This window comes from Leuciscus leuciscus, assembly GCF_965113295.1.
Source record: "Leuciscus leuciscus genome assembly, chromosome: 12".
Lineage (NCBI taxonomy): Eukaryota > Metazoa > Chordata > Actinopteri > Cypriniformes > Leuciscidae > Leuciscus > Leuciscus leuciscus.
The window spans coordinates 25,756,061-25,777,650 of record NC_138736.1 but is presented as its reverse complement, the minus strand read 5'-3'; the positions used below and the strand labels follow the sequence as shown (position 1 = coordinate 25,777,650).

General features: G+C 40.4%; 2 long non-coding RNA genes across 2 annotated transcripts in view; both read left to right on the top strand.

Moving 5' to 3' along the window:
• LOC309511577 overlaps positions 1–21,590 on the top strand; it is a 237,481-nt gene that overhangs the window by 87,790 nt on the left and 128,101 nt on the right. The gene's annotated exons all lie outside the window — the stretch shown is intronic.
• On the top strand, positions 8,186–8,708 carry LOC309510396. The gene is made up of 3 exons (XR_014210348.1): positions 8,186–8,268; positions 8,354–8,456; positions 8,539–8,708. It is a non-coding gene; the product is annotated as an uncharacterized lncRNA (long non-coding RNA).

Below are 21,590 nucleotides of genomic sequence, written 5' to 3'. Positions count from 1 at the left end.
ATCTTAGGGCAAGCGTGGGTCTACGATCGGTGAACAATATCCAACAGGGCAAGGCAGAGAGATAAATCAGGTACACAAGCAATGATCCAAACGAGGGGCAAACAGAGTCTGAAGGGCAAGGCGAAGGGTTAATCCTGGAAACACAGGCAGATATCAAAACACAAGAAAACAGGCAAGGCAAGGCAAGGCCACAGACCGGATTCGTGACAAAAGGGTCATGAAAACCTAAACCAAATTTTCGGAGATTTTAACAGAGGTATGTGTGTTGAACACCATTGAAGACAATATAAGCATCTGTTAAATTTAATAGTAGGGGGGAAATGGTTACATTTTAGTTTTTTTCCGCTATTTTCATCTTCCGGGTTTAAAATCTTCATTGTGCCTGTGACGTGGCAGAGTATGGGGTTCCATTTGTGCCAAAATTATGTCGACATGCTGTCTGTCTATGCTGTGTGTCGTCTTCCATGTCTATGTGTCTGTTCACTGTTTATGTCCATGTCTGTCTGTCTATGCTGTGTGACGTCTTCCATGTCTATGTGTATGTTCACTGTTTATGTCCATGTCTGTCTGTCTATGCTATGTGTCGTCTTCCATGTCTATGTGTCTATTAACTGTCTATGTCTATGTGATGGTAGTGAATTATTGATGAATGTATTGTTGATACACATTTTAATGTTATATGATTGACTCATTGATCAAATGACTTTTGTACTATGCTCATTTCCTAACACCTGTGCATAGACTAATCCGTGAGTGACCTAGTGTCATAGGCTGGTTAAGAAAAAGGTGGAGACTGTTGCCCTTTAAGACCGTGTGCTTGAGAGATTGGGAGAAGTGTGTGCGTCGTCTGGACTGCGTCATTTACGTGCAAGTCGACATCCGGTTGAGTGTTTTGGCGCTTTTCCACTGCATGGTACGGCTCGGTTCGGCTCGGTACGGTTCGACACGGAACGGTTCGGCTCGCTTCGCTTTTCCACTGCGTGGTACGACTCGGCTCGGTACGGCACGGTTCGGTTCGCTTTAGCTCGGTTGCTTTTCCACTGCAGAGTAGTACCGCTTCAAAGTGGGTGGGACTGATCGTTATAGTTGCCGTCTCTACTGCCATGACATCATCATATTAAATACTAATTTTTCATTCCGTGTTTCCCCATCCGCTCCTCGGCAACCAACGAGAGGAACGTCTGCACCTCGTCCACTGACCACGATTCAGCCATTTCTTTTTTTTAAAGCATTTTTGAAGCAAATACTTTTAAAACAGGCGCTGTGTTGGCTGTTGTCTACTGGCTATTTAAATCTAGCGGGTTTAGTGTCTCGTTTTGTAAATACAATGACGCTGACCAGTGATGATTCTGTCTGACCAATCAGTGATCTGCAGTGTTTGCACGTCACATTTTAGTATCGGTACGGTACGCTTGGAACCTCAACAGAGGTGGTACCATTTAAAGCGAGCCGTACCGTACCGTACCATGCAGTGGAAATGCACCATAAGTGAGCCGTACCGAACCGAGCCGTACCGTACCATGCAGTGGAAAAGCGCCAAAGCGTGCCGTACCGAACCGAGCCGTACCGTACCATGCAGTGGAAAAGCGCCATTTTAAACAGGTGCTGGCGTCTGAGATGAAACGCTGAACAGTGATAACCAAACGGTTTACGGCTGTGCGGAAACGAGTGAGTCGGAGTATTGTGAAGACGGCGACGCAGAGCGATCACGGGCGCAGCTGTTGGAGATAAGTGAGTCAGCGATCGTTTGGAGACGGCAACAGTGGGCGGTGAGCACGACGGCGACGCAGAGCAATCACGGGCGCAGCTGTTGGAGACGAGTGTATCAGCGGTTGCTGTTTGGAGGAGCGAATCAACGAGTGCTGGTCGGAGACGAGTGAGACCGCGGTTGGTGAGACGGCGACGGAGGATTGCACAACGCTGGAAATTAACCAGACTGGGTAGTGGGAATTGCTACCCAGTCATATTGTGAGTACAACCCCAGTTGAAGATCGTCTGATGAATATTGTGTTGATCCTTTTGCATCTAATTCATAATAGAGACAATTCATAATAGAGAATTCATAATAAGAGATTAAGAACTAATTTCCAGTATAACTTACTATCCATAGCTCTTGTTTTCCGTTTGCTGTGGTGTGATTTATTTGGGTTGCAGTGTGTATTACATGGTGTGGGTATTTACGTGCACCAGTGAGTTGTAGTTAGCTTTTTTTCTTGCATTGGACTGGAGATACTGGTAGTTGTTTCTTATTTCTTTCTAGTACACTATAATCTCTGGATTTGTGGAGACCTACATGCTGTGAGACCAACCCAGGACATTTGTTCATTCACCATAAGGACATCATACCAGACTGTGCTGAGGACTGCATTCTTTTGATAACTGCTTTTAATATTGAGATCATTTTATAGTCTAATAAAGTGTTTTTGTAATTCAATCTATCTGTTGAGTGTCAATACTGTCCAGCCCTCAGGAATGATTAACTTGGGTCCTGGGTTCCATTAAAACAACCTAGGTGGCGTAGTTGGCTACTTGTATTTAATCGGGGTTAATACAGTATTGCTGGTTTGTGCAGAAACCATTATAAAAAGTCCCTTTTAAATTATTCTCATTTTGCTGCGCTAGAGGGCGCCACATCTAGCCTATGTGATTGCCCACATGACTCAACTTTTGTCTTTGTCAGCTCAATTTACTCCTGTCATCTGTCCTTGTTGTTTGACTGTGTCGTCTTGCTGTGTCAATGCTGCATGTGTCATGACTATGTGTTGTTTCACTCTGTCGTTGCTATACGTCGTTACTATGCGTCGTTTCCCTCTGTCATTACCATGGTCGTTACTATGTGTCGTCTTCTCTCTCTTGCTTCATATTGTTGCTTTGTGTTGTTGCTATGTGTCGTTGCTATGCGCCGTGTCACTCTGTCGTTGCTTTATGTTGTTTCACTCTGTTGTTAGCAAGAGCTAACGTTAGCTAGCAAGAGTTCCGGTGTGGTGAAGTATCCGGTCACTCTGAAGTGATGGGTCTGGGCTGAGGACCCAATTAGTATGCCAGTAGTATGCCTGATCTAAATCTGTTCTCGCTATAACTTGTAGCTAACATGAGCGGTTTTAGTGTTATTATGTAGAATGCTAAATCCCGCTGCTATATGCAAGGTAAGATTAAATTAAATTGTATATTGTATATGTAAATTGTGTATATTCTATAGCTAATATTTAAAATCTCAAGTTGCGTCAATAGCAGGAGAAAGACCGCGAAATGTAAAAATACTACTGTTAATTTGTCATGAAATGTAGTTTTAAGAGTTTTTCAGTCGATAATGTAGTTGTTTCAATCTCAAATATGTTGTTTGTTTATACAGATAGCGCCTATTGAAAAATTTGATCTGACGTTTTCGGAGATGTGAGATCCAAGGGATCACCGGGTGCTCAGCGCTCATGTATCCCGCCTGGAACAGCCTTACCTCGGCTAGTGCTGCTGACGTCTGCCGCTGGCTTATGTCTCTAGTCTAGTGGTTAAACATGAGATATAATTCGTCTTGTGTAGGCTATATCTAACGGACGATCTTTGATATCATTAATCTATAATTTGTTCCCTGGCAAATCGTTTTGGCTGAGGGCAAAGTTTTAGTTTCATAACTTTAACTTTATATAACGTTAAATTATTTAGGCTATTTATCTTTAACGTTGTAGCCTGCTGACTTATGTTTGACTGAATCGTTTTACTTAATTTATTTCTTGACTCGTATAGCTTCTTATACCTTTTAGGCTGCTTTTATAATGGCTATTATTGATCAATAAAACTGAAATTTAACAAAAAGAGACAGAGTTGTGTCAAGTGGCAAGCCGTTGTGTGTCGATTTTTTTTTTTTTTTCTCCAAACCAAGATGGTCAATGGTCAGTCAGAAATGCCAAGTTGCTCCGGAATATCCAACCATTCCTTCTTTCCTAGGAGACTCTTGTAGGTAAAAAAAATATTGCAGCATCAAACAATATCTAATGAGTCATATCAAAGTAAAATTTTCCAAGTTTTGATTTTAGATTGGGAGAAAAATCTGATTAATCATCTGTCCACTGTAGTGGACCTCATGCATCAATGGCTATATTTCAGCTACAATTCATACTTATACTGTCAAGTCAAGTTTATTTGTATAGCGCTTTTCACAATACAGATTGTATCAAAGCAGCTTCACAGTACTGTGAATATTGTTTTTGAAAATACTTAATCTGCAGTGACATTTATGTAAATAAATGTATTTGTATTATTAGAATGTAACGTGCTTACATAATGTATGTGACTTGTATTGCATTAATTTACTCGTAACATCAAAAAGTAATGCATGTTACTTGTAATGTATTACTTTACTTGTAAATGAGTAATAAATGAGAATAGTTGTAAATGAGAGATAACTTCTTAATGAGTTTGTCTTATATAAAAGCCCTTAAAGTGATGGAAAAAAAAGAATGCAATAAATATTGTTTGCATTAAAGAAGAATATGATTTACAAAACAAAAACACAACCAAGCCCCTTTAACCTTTCAATCTTTTTTGTTTAATACTATGATAATTATTTTTCTTGTTTTATTTGTATTTCTTTTATGCACCTGTTCTGTATATTCTAATGCAAAGATGTAATGATATTGCCATTCATTGTACATGACAAAAAAAAAAAAACGTATTAGAGATAACGTTTTTTCACCAATACAATATTTTTGCACACATCGAAAGGGCAATATATATATGTTACACAGGTTTTTTAAAAAAACAATTTAACGCGACTCATCAATAAAATATTGTCATTTTTAAAGACACCTGAAAATGACCAATGAGAATGTCTCATCACTTTTTTTTTTTTTTTTAAATGCGGGTCTATATATTGCCATGTTTCACAGGTCCCTTTCGTTAGAAATTCTACAAAGTATCTCTGTGAAAATTTAATCTTTGGACATCTGTGCATCTCTCTGGACAGTTTCATCTCTGTGACCAAACATCTCTGGACAATTTCATCTCTGTGACCAATAGGCTACCTTTACCTTACTTAATTCAAAAATACAATTTAATTATCAATTTAACTTTACATTAATTATTGTTGTTTTTTTCTCATCATCCAACATTTCAGTAAGTATATCCATCACCCGGTGTATTTTAATAATGTTTAATTGTAGTTATATTTTAATAAAAACGAAATTATCGGCCTGTAATAATTTTTACCGTTATAGATACTTGAGACAAAGTTCAAAATTATTGCATGAGCATGCTTTTCTTTCGAAAAAAAAAAAATTGCAATGTTATAGGCCTAATACAATTTGGACGAAAGTCTTTGTTGCTGAATGAAGAATTGAAAATTAAAGGCCTCAGCTCGTGTAGGCACTTGCATAAATACATCAAAGCGAGTTTGAGCACCTGGGCACAGTTGCATTGAATATATTAATAACTCGTGCTATCAAAGTTAACGCATGCAATTATTTTAGTCCAGTTTAACGCGATAAAAATAACGCAGCATTCGTTTTTTTTCTGTCATCCTTTAGCTAGGGTTACATTTAACCAGAGGCGGACAGAGTACACAGCTTCATTACTTGAGTAAAAGTACAGATACCCCTTGCTAAATTTTACTCAAGTACAAGTAAAAGTACTACAGTCAGATGTCTACTTAAGTAAAAGTACTGAAGTACTTGTTTTTAAAAGTACTTGAGTATCAAGAGTACAAGAGTACATTTTCTAAATATTGCATTACTACTGCCACCGTGCTTACATTGGTAAACACAGCAAACACTTGAAGCGAAAACTATCATTAACTTGTTCAGAAAATTGAAATAGTCTGGCGAGGTGGGGCCACGGGTTGGCACATTCCCGGGATGGACCTGCTGCGTCTTCATCCATTGTTTCGCCCATGGTTTCGTGTCTTATCTAAATCTGACCATGGAGTTGACTTTGGCGGAAAGCTGAAGGTGATTTCTGATAGGCTGTCCCAATCAGTGGCGCCTGCACAATCCAATCACGTTTGAGAGGGAAACAACAAATTTAGGGTTTCCGAGATTTTTCTTTTTTCCTTTTTTTTTAGAAGAAGAAGTAACGGGTACTCACGGTTATGGATAGAAGTGTAGCGGAGTAAAGAGTACAATATTTGCCTCTCAAATGTACTTGAGTAAAGTCATGAGTACTCCCCAAAAATGATACTCGAGTAAAGTACAGATCCCTCAAAATTGTACTTAAGTACTGTAATCAAGTAAATGTACTCCGTTACTGTCCGGCTCTGCATTTAACATGCACTTAAAGCAAATGGTTTAAAAACATTAGAGCGCGAAAAGACACACATGTCCTGACAGTCACGCGCACATATGGTGCGCACTGCGCAGCAGTAATTGGCAGTCGGCAACTGCAGGTCTTAAAGGGACAGCACCCAATATACAGGTAGCTGTCTCACACGAGGTCAATCAAATAACAATGGGAACAGAGAAAATTACTCACTGCTCCTAACTAAAGAACTTTTGTAGCTTTAATAAGGATTAATTTATATCTAATTTATAAATTATGCAGTGCAGAGTGTTTTACGCTTTATTCAATTTCTTTTTATTTCCCATATTTATCAAGACATCAGTTGCTGTATTAGTATCAGTGATACTGGCCTTCATTTATATAAAAAAATATGTCATTAAACAAGTAGGCTATTTAAAATATACTGTCTTTATTTAGTTATTTTATGTTTTTCTACATTAATCTGGAGATTAAATGTGAAATGATTAAATGATAAAATATAGTAAAAACGTATAGAGACTTGGGTAACACTTCATAATAACGTTCAGTTGTAGGTCATTAATAAGTGGTTAGTTAATGATGAACTAATCATTTACAAAACATGCATAAATGATTAGCAAGTGATATACTAACATTTTATGTATGTTTTGTAAATTTCATTACAAGTGATTAGTAAATGATTAACTAATTATTTATGAAACATGACTATGCGTTCATAAATGATTAATAAGTAATATACTAACATTTTATGTATGTTTTGTACATTTCGTTACAAGTAATTTACAAATGATTAGTTAATGATTAACTAATCATTTACAAAATATGACTATACGTTTCATAAATGTTCATTATGTTATTTTTTTTTTTTAATGTTTTGCTCACATCATGTGCACAGTGGTTAAAGACTCCATGTGTTTCAGTGAGGAAACCGACAGAAAGCGGCCACTCATTCAGTTTCCGAGATGCCAGGCCACAGTTGAAAATTTCGAGACACTGTGTCCACAGAAAAAAAGTTTCCCATGGCTGAATGACGACGTTAGAATTTTTATTTGATAACATTTTTGAGACATATTTGTAATAGCTCTAATTAGTCCCGGTTTCCAGAAAACGTCCAAACAAAAAGCTGCAAATGGGCCAAATTTCATCCCAAAATTTCACTGTATGTGAGTCTCTATTTGCCCCAATGGAATAAATGCTTTGTGGGATCTCCATATCTCAGCTCTGGAAGGCTCTAGAGCCTCCAATCATGCATTCATGTCTATGTCTCAGCACCCTCTAACAGAATCCAAGATTTCAAGAATATCCAAGAATCTTTATTTTTCGACCCAAAATATCTATAGTTTTTTTGGGTCGAAAAATAAAGTTTCTCGGATATTCTCGAAACCGTGGATTCTGTTAGAGGGTGCTGAGACATAGACATGAATGCATGATTGGAGAAATTTTGGGACTCAGGCGAGCCCTTCATATGCGTCCAATGGCAGCTTATCTGTATGAGCGTTTGTACACGAACCTCCTATATGTACTTCTTATATTATTCAACAACATTTTATTGAAATCTACTATTTCTTTTAGATTCTTGACACAAGGATTGCACAGCTCTGTAAAGCACATGGTGGAACTGCTTTACAGGTGCACACGTTCGTTCTCTGGTGGCGATCCTTCACTATCAAGAACATGTGGATGATTGTCTGAAGGTAAATGAAAATCTATGAAATTAATTTCAGGGGCAGGGGACACATTTACTTACTTATATACTTACAAATATTTTAAAGGACCTTGATGAAAATGACACAGTCCTTATTTCAAGAATTGTTGGTGGACAGAGCCCCGAAAAGGGAAACCACTTCATTTTGTGGGTATGTGTGGATAAAAAAATACTTTTTTACTCAAAAGTTGTTACTCTGGTTAAAGCGGTTTCTGTTTATGTTGTAAAGGTCTTGATGGTTTGCTGAATCGTATTCGAGTTTACGACCCCACTGGCAACTACAAGTCAATTTCTGCGATGGACCTGGCTATACTATGGTATTATGTGCTTTGTAAATGTCAAAATTGTTATCTTTATTTACTAATGTACATTTATTAATTTCATTTTTCTTTTGTACAAAAGCAATGCCTTCCGAAATACTTGGGACTTGGGAAAATGGACTGTTGAGTACCCAGAACAGTGGAGGCTGGCTGACTCTAACAACTGTGGGGTTTTGGTTTGTACAGTAAGTTAAATAAATGCTTTTATTTATTTATTTTATTTAATTTTTATCTACATTACTTTAACAACTGTGTTTATTGCATTAGATGGCAGAAATGGAGGTGAGGGACAAATGGACCTCTATGAAAAACGAGGTGATACAGGGAGACGATCTGTGGCATCTGAGAAGATATCACGCATCATCAATGGCAGCATATGCTGTTCAGCATATGACGTATAAAAGGTATGTGTAAAATGTGTGTCCTCATTCATATAAATCAACTTAAAAGTTAAATAAATCAAGTAGATCGATGATTTTTTAAATATAGAACAGTCGAGGAGGTGGAAAAAAAAGTAATTTGTTCTCTTGTCAGTGATACTGAAATTCAGGTAATTTTAATGTGTGAATTGATTCCTGAGGTAAGCATTTTATGGGATCGTGTTGGTACAAATAAGTACTTGAATTTTTTATATCACCAAAAAAACACATCATTTTCTCACCCTGGTATCATTTGATGTTGGTTATGAATGGGAGAAATGGTATGGAGAATGGTATGTTGGGAGAAACTGATGGCTGATTTGTATATGTTTTGGTGAACTAACTCATTAAACTAACTCATTAAGTAATTACTTTTTTTTTAATCTTTTGTTGTACAGATCAGCCTTATAATACTGAGACTTTTGGGCTGATATATCTTATCTTGTGGAGTGTGTCATTAAAATAGCCTTTTAATGTCACAACATCCCAGGTTCAACGAGCTAACTACGTTCTGCTGCGTTGCACCTTTGGGCTTGCATATCAAAGTAAAAACAGTGAGTGATGTTCCATAGCACTAAAGACTGTGCAAATGTACAGTTGCACATGACGTGTTGCAGCATGTTTGTGTGTTTTTACAGAGTTCCCTCAAGCCAGTCCATGACACCCAGGTTCAACGAGCTAACTACGTTCTGCTGCGTTGCACCTTTGGGCTTGCATATCAAATTAAAAACAGTGAGTGATGTTCAATAGCACTAAAAACTGTGCAAATGTACAGTTGCACATGATGTGTTGCAGCATGTTTGTGTGTTTTTGCAGAGTTCCCTCAAGCCAGTCCATGACACCTAGTCCAGCCTCCTCGCCTACCAGGTCACGACCCCACCATCTAAAGGGGAAATTGACTGACTGCATCATCTAGACCTTAGGATGGTTCCACAAAGAATTGACTGCATATACAACATGAATTTACTTCAAACTAAAGATTTGACTTTTCAAACAGCAAAAGACACTGCATCTATTTGTGTCTCATTAGTTCTCAAAAAACTTTAACCTTACAGTTCATTAAATATTTTAACACAGCTAACTCAACATTAATTGTTTTTAAATCTTCACAATGTATAGCCAGAGAACTATCACAAAAGTATTTAGGAAAGTAAAGACATACAAAAGTATGTCTGTTTGAAGCAGCTTTGTATTGTTGTGTATTTTAAAAAGCTCTATAAATGTCCTAAAACGATGTGCATTTTGCCCAAAACTACAAGCAAAATGCACATCGTTTTAGGACATTTATAGAACTTTTTAAAATACACAAATAGATGCAGTGTCTTTTGCTGTATGAAAAGTCAAATCTTTGACTATACTGACTGATATTGCACTATTCCTTCCCTCTCTTTTGTATATTTTTTTGTAAAATGGTAAGTTCTATTGTATTTTTATACTGTACACTTAACAGTATTTTTTTATATTTCTTACTGTCCTCTGTTTTTATTCTTTATATGTTAAATGAGTGTTGTAGCATAGCCTACTTTAGAGCAAAGATTAACCAGAGTCAAATTCCTTGTTTGTTTACTCAAACCTGGCCAATAAAGCTGATTCTGATGTTGTTTCTATGTACTTATGTTTTAGGGAAAAAGAGTGACAACCCTCTGTCACCTGACTACGTTCCTTCAATCTTCAATCATGTTCCATCCCCGGAGAAGAGAAAAAGAAGAATGAGGTTAGATGTAGTCAACAGAAGAACAAACTTCAAAGAATAGAGAAAGCAGCAAAGCCATCAGCTGCAGCAGTAATGGATCTAACGGATTGTCCTCAAGACAACAGCAAGCATCCTACTGCAGACCAGGTGAAGGAATCTAACATCAACAAAGAACTTGAAAATGAAAATATTCTGCCTTTTCCCCATGAAAATGATGATCCAGCAACTTCACCATGAGATAGTACTTTTTTTTTTTTTTTTTTTTAAGAAACACATTCATTCTCTTGAGTTGGAATGCCAATGAATATGTTGTTAAAAGAGAAAATGAATACAACTGCACTGAATGAGAATGGAATACATCCAAAAACTCTGCTGCCTGTCTCCTCAACCACACCCATTCCCGTGATCACATCCCTCCTGTCCTTCAGAGCCTCCACTGGCTCCCTGTTTCCCAACACATCCAGTTTAAGGTCCTCCTCACCCACAAAGCCCTCCATAACCAGGCTTCTTCCTCACAGACCTGCTCCACCGCCACAATCCCCCCGTAACCTCCGCTCCTCTGACACTAACCTCCTCTCCCCACCTCTCAGGACCACGCACCGTACCTGGGGTTACAGAGCTTTCACCATTGCAGCCCCCTCCCTCTGGAACTCCCTACCCATACACATCTGTGTCTGTAGTACTGACCTGGACACATTCAAAACACTAATCAAAACACACCTCTTCAGATTAGCTTTCCACATACAATAGTCTTATATTTCTCATCTGATAGTTACTGGTTTTAATGTTTTTAATTGCTTTTAATATGCTTGGTTTTATTGCTTATCTTTTTTTAATGTGCTATGTGCTAGTTTTACTGTATGCTATATAAATAAAATGTATTATTATTAGATGAGTCTACAAAACAATGATAAAAAGGTTAATATCGTCACTGGTTTACAAACATATTCACTACTAATTACAGTGTTCATTTTGTAGCTCCCTATCTCAAATGTAAGTCCTGAAAAGGCCATTTTATATGGAGCTTATAATATGACAAAATGATTTGAATTTGAATTGTGTAAATTTGAATTATTTGCAAGTGTAATCTAACAAAATTGAATTTTAGGTGGTAGTTTAAATAGTTCTGAATTTGATTTTTTTTTAACGAATATTGAACGTTTGAAATTTAACAAATTGAAATGTTTTTATGGCTGAATTGTATAGACATGTATTTTCAAACAGCTAGTTTTTTTGTTCTGAATTCGTATAGTGCAAATATTCAGTTTAAAAAAATACAGATTCAAATTTTCAAGATGAAGAAATTCGGAACTTCAAATTCAGTTTTCTAAAATTCAAGTTCAAAAATTCAGATCTTACAGAAAGTAGGTCACAGGTCATCCACAGGGAAGAGTAAAGGATCTCAGATAAGTCGAACAGAGCATTTTGGCTGCACTGCAGTAGTTTTCTGCCGCAAACGCGGTGGTGGTTCAAGAGAATCCGTGTATCTTTCGTTCAGTCGTTTTTTTATTTAATATTAAGAGTAGAAAAATGAGAAAACAGCTTGAGTATTAGATTTCTTCTAATATTCTAGTAATAATAGTCCGCTGCAGCAGTTGCACGGAGCTTACAAAACGCGTGTATTGCAACTATAGGCTACATTTAATTTTCTCATCAAACAACTAGACTAACGAATGGCTCGGCACAACAGAAGAGCTTAGACAGGGCTTTCTCTCTGTGTAGACCAGCAGTTGGTCTGAATTTGCTATAACCTATAGCCTATTTTCTCGACTGTATAGGCTAAGTCACGTTTTATCATGAAACACGCTGTGATTAATTCCAAAGTGACTCAGGCATATATAATGCATTTAACGTTAAATAATCTAAATGTTGACTTTCAAAAGTAGGCGCGCCAAGAAGGCTATTCTCTGTATTTTGGTTCATTTTTGGTGAGCGCCAGAAAGATCTAAAGAGACCGAGACGCGCTAAAGCAGCGCATCATGTTGTTTTATTTATTTTTCAATGGCATGATATTTTGTAGTCATTTTGAATGTACACAAATAAAAATATACATTTTACTGTTTCGGATGATGTCATATTATCTGTATGACTAAATAACAGAGTATTAAGTTATTTCCCAGCAGTGGAACAAATCCAAGTGATGGCGCTCGCGCATCGCGCTCTCACACAACATAGTAGGATATCAGTTCTGGCGTTGCTTCATATCGCAGACTGTTCATTATCAAAATGAAACACAGTCAACCAAACATATAAAAAGTTATTCTGCATAATTTAATTGGTCTGTTGTACAATATGAAGGGCAAGCTGTGCCGCACACAGTCCTACTTGTTATTCCAAACATTTCCCTTGCTGTAAAGACGCTGATTTAGCCGTGTATTTTGGGACTCGACTGAAGTATGACGCCTTTTTATTTGTATTATAATATAATATATTAAAATACATAATCTTCTGAGTTTTATGATGTAGGCCTTGTGTGTTTTATTAAAATGTATTATAATTTACATCTCAAAAGGATGCGCTTTGTGCATTCTCTGACATTATATTTATTTAGGCTATTTAATTCATATTGAGTATCAATTGATGTTAAACAAAACGGTGTGTTATTTTCTCTGGCAACTAAACTTCCAAAAAAAAAAAAAAAACTTCCAAAGCAAAGCCATTGTGCGTTCTCTCCTCGCTCCGCAGCTTTTCCACACAGATTTTGAGAACTGGCCAGCTAAAAAAAATAGGCCAAAGAAGTAGACTAACGGCTAGTGTCCGGGAAATGCGAGGTACGTTCATATATATAAATAAACGTAACTGATTTTGTCTACACCTAAATACATTTCCTAATAATAACAGTGATTAAGCCCAAATGTGGGTGGGGGTAATGAACACAATATGTTTTTTTTTGTTTGTTTGTTTTTTTGCCCAAATGGTCTCCACTCTATGCATTTTGTAATAATACAGCAACATTTTTTAACTGACCGTATTTGCCAGAAAATAAGTCGCATGCACATGAGTGCAAGTCACACCGGATCATGTTGAGAGAGAAAGGCGTCATAATATTTTTATTTTTTATTTTTATATTAGCCTATTCAGCAATAGTGTAAAAGACCTGTAAATAAAATACAACATTTACATGATAAACACTATTAACATGTAGGCTATGTGTTGCCTATTTTACTTTCCCTTATGACAAATGAATGCAGAAAACAACAAGAATGAAAAATAAGTATGTAGGCTAGGCTATAATAAAATAATATATAGGCTACAGACTATAAAAATAGCCTATATTGTGCCCTTTATAAACGCCAAGCCTAAACAAATTTATTTAAATCGAAACGGTCGCGCATCTCTCATTCAGTCAAAAGTTTTCATTGCAATGTAACATGTGGATGCTAACTATTAATATAAAGAAGGCGTCATACTTCAGTCGAGTCCCAAAATACACGGCTAAATCAGCGTCTTTACAGCAAGGGAAATGTTTGGAATAACAAGTAGGACTGTGTGCGGCACAGCTTGCCCTTCATATTGTACAACAGACCAATTAAATTATGCAGAATAACTTTTTATATGTTTGGTTGACTGTGTTTCATTTTGATAATGAACAGTCTGCGATATGAAGCAACGCCAGAACTGATATCCTACTATGTTGTGTGAGAGCGCGATGCGCGAGCGCCATCACTTGGATTTGTTCCACTGCTGGGAAATAACTTAATACTCTGTTATTTAGTCATACAGATAATATGACATCATCCGAAACAGTAAAATGTATATTTTTATTTGTGTACATTCAAAATGACTACAAAATATCATGCCATTGAAAAATAAATAAAACAACATGATGCGCTGCTTTAGCGCGTCTCGGTCTCTTTAGATCTTTCTGGCGCTCACCAAAAATGAACCAAAATACAGAGAATAGCCTTCTTGGCGCGCCTACTTTTGAAAGTCAACATTTAGATTATTTAAAGCTACAATATGCAAGAATTTTTGGCCTCTGGAGGGCGCTACATTCCAAACAACAACAACGGCGTAGCTTGATGACGATGTGAAGGAGCGTGGAATGATGGGAACTGTCGTTTTAAACTCCACCGTGGATGTAAATCAGTCAGACGGGAATCTAAAATCATGTTCATGGATGAGGCTAAGTTCTTTTTTTATAATGACATGCTTTTGGTGGGGGGGGGGTCTGTTCAGCGCGGTCTGTAATGGGAGAGAGAAGAGACGAGCAAGTAGCTCAAGTGCAAATGACGAACACCTGTGTTTTATTGCAGTGATCCGCGTGGAGAGACCGCTTATAAGCCGCGCTGGAACGAGAGAGAGACTGGAGAGAGAATTGGACGCAGAGAAAGAGAACCGGTGGATCCGAGCTCTCATTTTTTAACTGTTTTGTGCCGTCGCGGTTGCCACGGTGAATGCGCGTTGTGCACGACTTTTGTTTGTTTTGCTTTATTTTAATAAAGTACGAGTCCCAGTCACGCCGACCCCTGTCTTCTTCCTTCCTGACTCTTGAACCTCATCACACTTTTATTTCATTAAAATGAATTAACCGCAAGAAAAGTAAGGTTTAATACTACATTGGTTATCATAGATGTTACTGTATGTCGAATTCATTGTTGTGATAACGCGGGGCAGTTTTACGTGTTCTAAACAATTGTTTTCAAAGTACATTCGAACATACCCACATCATTTGCCAAAATACTGATTAATATTTATGTATAACACATGCTATATTTATTTACATGGCCATAAACACCAGACGTGATAAACAATGTCAATAAACTAAACAGAAATCTAAAGCAATAATACTTCCCTTACATACATTAGGAAATATAAAATTAAGCATAACGTTACTTTGTCGACAGAACCAGCTGCAATCAGTAAAGAATAATTATGTTCCATAACGACTGCAAGAAACAAGCTACGTGTGTTGCTTGATAGACGCTACAACTACAACTTCCGCATTTGTCCAGGACTCCACGCAGTACGAGCGGAAACCGAGGGTAACGCGGATATGACGCAATTGACTGGCGACTCTCAGCTCCCCCCTGCTCTAACGCCCCGTTTCCTTGGTTAAAATCGCAATTTTCTCACGATTTAAAAATAGTTGGAAACATTTGGGATATTGTAAGTAATCAACAAAATATATAACACTGGCCTTGAGATTATGGGATATTTTAATGCAAAATTCTTGCATATTGTACCTTTAACGTTAAATGCATTATATATGCCTGAGTCACTTTGGAATTAATCACAGCGTGTTTCATGATAAAACGTGACTTAGCCTATACAGTCGAGAAAATAGGCTATAGGTTATAGCAAATTCAGACCAACTGCTGGTCTACACAGAGAGAAAGCCCTGTCTAAGCTCTTCTGTTGTGCCGAGCCATTCGTTAGTCTAGTTGTTTGATGAGAAAATTAAATGTAGCCTATAGTTGCAATACACGCGTTTTGTAAGCTCCGTGCAACTGCTGCAGCGGACTATTATTACTAGAATATTAGAAGAAATCTAATACTCAAGCTGTTTTCTCATTTTTCTACTCTTAATATTAAATAAAAAAACGACTGAACGAAAGATACACGGATTCTCTTGAACCACCACCGCGTTTGCGGCAGAAAACTACTGCAGTGCAGCCAAAATGCTCTGTTCGACTTATCTGAGATCCTTTACTCTTCCCTGTGGATGACCTGTGACCTACTTTCTGTAAGATCTGAATTTTTGAACTTGAATTTTAGAAAACTGAATTTGAAGTTCCGAATTTCTTCATCTTGAAAATTTGAATCTGTATTTTTTTAAACTGAATATTTGCACTATACGAATTCAGAACAAAAAAACTAGCTGTTTGAAAATACATGTCTATACAATTCAGCCATAAAAACATTTCAATTTGTTAAATTTCAAACGTTCAATATTCGTTTAAAAAAAATCAAATTCAGAACTATTTAAACTACCACCTAAAATTCAATTTTGTTAGATTACACTTGCAAATAATTCAAATTTACACAATTCAAATTCAAATCATTTTGTCATATTATAAGCTCCATAATTTTACAAAACGAGAGAGAGAACGGAGGAAAAAGACGATTCAGAGTGTAAATATTTTAAAAGAGTAATAGAGTGTGAAGAAAAAAAGTTGTAAGTTATTATGTTTAAGTAATAAACATTACATTAAACATTAGTTCTTAATAAAAGTATGAAATATGTTTCTTCCCCCGGATTTCACTAGAAAAGAACTTAAAACTTTTTTTTTACTAGTATTAGTATACTAATTAATGTGCATTGGTTCGTGTAAAAAGAGCCATTTGATGATAGTTTTGATATTGTTAATTAACTCTGGGGATATATTATTGTAAAAGAATCAGTATGTGATTTGATGAATACGTATGACATTCAATAGTTCTCTTACGAGAGGTTCTCTCGTACTTGCGTAAGTATCTTACGCTAGGGGAAAACCTCTTTTCCTCGAGATAGCCAAAAATTATCCTTAATTTTGCAATAATGTAAAACGCATTGCAGCAGCATGCAGACATGGGTGAGACAGCTCGCGCGCCCATTGGCTGCTCTGCGGCAACTGCACCAGCCTATCGATAGAGGCCCCTCATGACGTCAGAACCAATGAGGGTGCTTCGCGCCCATTACGTCATGCGGGTGGGGCTAGGGCTATAAATACGGCCCAGAGAGGCTGGTTTGGTCAGTTTTTCATCTCTTCAGCGAGCCTAGTTGGATCCTGAGAGGAAGCCGCGCCGTCTGATTCAAGCACTCAGCGGGATTAGTTCTGCATCTGAAGCTGTCGGTCGACAACTCGCCGCCTTCAGTCGCCGTTCCTGCTCACGCTTTCCGGCGTACATATCCTTTTCTCTGCTACTGTGTTTTGTGTATGTGTGTGTTCGCCGCCGCGACACACACTCTCATTGCACTAAAAGAGACGGGCGTCTTTTTCAAGACGCCCCTTTCCTTTCCTTTTCCCTTCTTCTCGCGCTCGCTGACGGCGACTGCCCTCACTGCGAGCTAGTTACTGCCTATGGTGACTCTGCGGACTCACCTGGCATCCTTCTCCGAGACTGCTCCTCCGCCCCCCCCCCCCCCCAACCCGCAAAGCTCGCCGGTGCGCCCGCTTGCCTTGCCTGCTTGGAGGATGATACCTGCTTTCCCTCTGTTCGAGCCGCGCAAACTGCGCCGTTCACAGGGGAGGCTGGAAGCGGACGGTCGGGGTTAGTTTTTCTTTACGTACAAGAAAGCTACCCTGCCCCTGCGCCCCATTCACGCGTCACTCACCGGCGAAAGGAGAAAAGAGTGTTTATAGTTCCGCCGAAGCTGGACTTTTCTCATACATTTCTCAGTTCCCTGATCAGGCGACTGGAAATATATGCCGAAGAAAACATGTTGACGCTCTTATATGCTCGTGCATCTGAAAGCCTTTGTGTTCCCCCCATGCGTCACTGGCGAAAGGAGAAAAGAGTGTTTATGTCCCGCTGCGGCCGGGCCGAATTCTATTTCTCACACATTTCTCATTCCCCTCTGAAGTTCAGGCGACTGGAAATGTCAATACTGCAGTGAGCGAGCCTGTTGTAATGCACGCACGCCTGCAAACAAACGCCAGCATGTTGACGCTCTCTGATAATACTCGCGCTAACTAAATGCCTATGTGTCTTCCCCTGTGGCCCAGTGGCAGATTCTCAGGCTTTCGCGCGAGAGACCCGTGTTCGATCCCGGGTCTACCGGCAGATAAAATTATGCCGTCAATGCTCGCTCTGTCAGTTCCCTGAAAAGGCGACTGCAGATGTGTATTTTTGCAGCCCGCTCGCCTGCACCCAAGCACAGTTTCTATGGTTTCCGTGCGTCACTGGCGAAAGGAGAAAAGAGAGTGTTCCTAGTCCAGCTGCGGCTGGACCTACCTCCATTCTCACACATTTCTCTGGAAATGTCAATATTGCAGTGGACGAGCCTATTGTAATACACGCACGCCTGCAAACAAACGCCAGCATGTTGACGCTCTCTGTTTCTATGGAAACTTCTCGCTCGTTCAGTTCCAGTGTATTCTGCAGTAAACAAGTCGGCGACACAGCCCGCTTGCCTGCACACAAACGCCGCTTTTACGGCTACCCAGATAAATCCCATAAGAGTGTATTTTCTGGTGTTCCGGCCACGGCCGATGGTGTTATGAGTGTAGACAAAATGCCCACTGCCCAGTGCTCATTCCTACAGAGAAACACAGCCCGTCACACAGGGCTCGCGCACATGAAATCGACCCAGATCGATTGCGCATTAAATGTGGTAAATGTGCCCACTGCCCAGTGCAAATACAAATAGCGTCACGTCACAGGCGATTTTTGAGATTCGCCTTCGAGGGTCAGGCATATCAGTACACAGTCCTGCCATTTGGCCTATCCCTGGCACCTCGCGCATTCACGATGTGCATGGATGCAGCGCTCGCACCCCTCAGGCTCCGAGGCATACGAGTGCTGAATTATTTGGACGATTGGCTGGTTCTAGCTCGATCACAGTCGGAGCTCATAGAACACAGGACCATATTACTCAATCACCTCGAGAATTTAGGTCTCACAGTCAATTGGGCGAAGAGTTCGCTGTCTCCCAGTCAGAAAATATATTTTCTGGGCACAGATCTGGACTCGCTGTCTATGACAGCACAGCTGTCGCCGCAGCGCAGACTAAGTATTCAGCGCATGACAGAGATTTTTCGCCACGGCGCTTTAGCCCCGCTCAAAAAGTTTCAAAGGATGCTGGGTCTCATGGCTTCAGCATCCTCAGTGCTTCAGCTGGGTCTGCTTCGCATGCGCCCGCTGCAGTATTGGTTGAAAGCGCGCGCGCCGCGCAGTGCTTGGACCTCCGGTCTCGCGCGCCTCAAGGTCGATCAGAAATGCGTCGCAGCTCGGCGACGCCTCAACCTCGGGATGGGGAGCGCTGCTCGAGGGCAGACTGTTATTCGGCCAGTGGTCGGAACGCGAGAAGCTTCTGCATATAAACTGCCTGGAAATGATGGCAGTCGACAACGCGCTGAGGCGCTTTTTGTCCCCAGATAAAAAGACACCACGTCTTGGTCCGTTCGGACATGTCAGTGGTGGCTTATATAAATCACCAAGGAGGTATCAGATCCAGAATCCTTCACAGGCTGACGGAACGCCTCCTGGTCTGGGCTCAGCACAATCTGCGCTCGCTCAGGGCAGCACATGTGCCCGGCCATCTGAATGTGGGACCAGACAGACTGTCCAGAAACTATCTTCCGGCAGGAGAATGGTCTTTACACCCACAGACAGTTAAACTGCTATGGAAGACATTTGGCAGAGCGAAAATAGACCTATTTGCGTCTCAAGAGAACGCTCATTGTCAGGAATTTTTCTCCAAGAGCAGGGATGCGCTGGCTCACGTCTGGCCCCGCTTCCCGCTCTATGCGTTTCCCCCTGTCACGCTCCTACCCCAGGTGTTAGAGCGAATCAGGGAGAGCGGATGCCCGGTGCTACTCGTCGCCCCATTTTTGGACAAACCAAGTCTGGTTTCCAGTCCTGATGCAGCTGACGAGTACCGTCCCGTGGCCGATACCAGTGAGGAGGGATCTCCTCTCGCAGGCAAACGGCTCGATCTGGCATCCTTACCCGGAGCTTTGGTCCCTACATGTGTGGGCCATCAACGGGTACCCGTTAACCTCCCAGCGGGAGTGTTAAACATGATCACACAGGCTAGAGCTCCATCTACGAGGCGGCTCTATTCCTCAAAATGGTCTGTGTTCACTAGCTGGTGTACAGCGAGTGGCACTTCACCCTCACGCTGTGGGGTGCCGGAGGTTCTCTCCTTTTTACAAGAGCTTCTGGATAAGGGCAGAACCCCATCCACGCTCAAAGTTTATGTGGCGGCCATAGCAGCGTTCGCTGAACCACCGCTTGGCCAGTCATTAGGAAGGAACGATCTGGTCATTCGCTTCCTTAGAGGAGCTAAGAGGCTGAACCCTCCCAGACCTCCCTCAGTTCCCGTTTGGGACCTTTCCACGGTTCTGGAAGCCATGAAAGGTGTCCCATTCGAGCCAATACAGTCAATAGACCTGAAACTCTTGTCTTTCAAAGCAGTGTTTCTTCTGGCTTTCGCTTCAGTGAAGCGCATAGGGGATTTGCAAGCGCTCTCAGTGAGCGCGACGTGTATGGAGTTTGGGCCTAATGACTCGAGAGTCATACTCAAACCAAAGCACGGATATGTTCCTAAATCCCTCAATACACCGTTTAGGGCACAGGTTATCTCCCTGTAGGCCCTGCCGGTATCTGAAGAGGAAGGGGACGCAGGCTTCCTTTGCCCGGTCAGGGCGTTAAGAGCCTATGTGTCTCGCTCATCTGTTTTCAGACAGACGGAGCAGCTCTTTGTTTTGTTCAGCGGACGTTCTAAGGGACTAGCTGCATCAAAACAGAGTCTATCCAAATGGATAGTTGATGCTATAGCGCTAGCTTACACATGCAAGGGCCTGCAATGCCCGATAGGTGTCAAAGCGCACTCCACAAGAGGCATGGCCTCGTCGTGGGCTTGGTCCAGTGGGATTGCCTTGCAAGATATCTGTATGGCGGCAGGCTGGGCCTCCCCGTCTACATTTATAAGGTTTTATAACCTCGAGGTTCCCGCTTTACAAGCTAGGTTGCTCTCGGTTTAATTTTTCAGTATTGCCCGCCCGATGCTATCGGCTCAGGATGCTGAAACTGCTAGAGCGTCGATCACTGATTGTCTGTATACTTCTGTGGGCAGTGCGTAAGTCCCCCATATTTATCAGTCCAGGCCGAGTTCGCCCTGGCTGTGTGGAACACTTGATATAATATGCTCTTATCAGAGCTCTGTATTACAGGAATGATGCTATTCTAGCCCCTCTTCCCGGATTCTCTGTGAGTCCCTTGTGGTTAGGCACTGTATGAGCCCCGGGCACCTGCCCTTGGGACTTTAGTGTTATGTCTCAAGCACGCACGGCGTTTTACACTGTGTTCCCCTAGCGTAAGATACTTACGCAAGTACGAGAGATCCTCTCGTAAGAGAACGTACTCGGTTACTAACGTAACCTCGGTTCTCTCTAGAAGAGGGAACGAGTACTTGCGTATCTTGCCGTTCATGCGTCACGTTCTGATTCGCTTCAACGATGAAAAAACTGACCAAACCAGCCTCTCTGGGCCGTATTTATAGCCCTAGTCCCACCCGCTTTCGGCGGGACATGACGTAATGGGCGCGAAGCACCCTCATT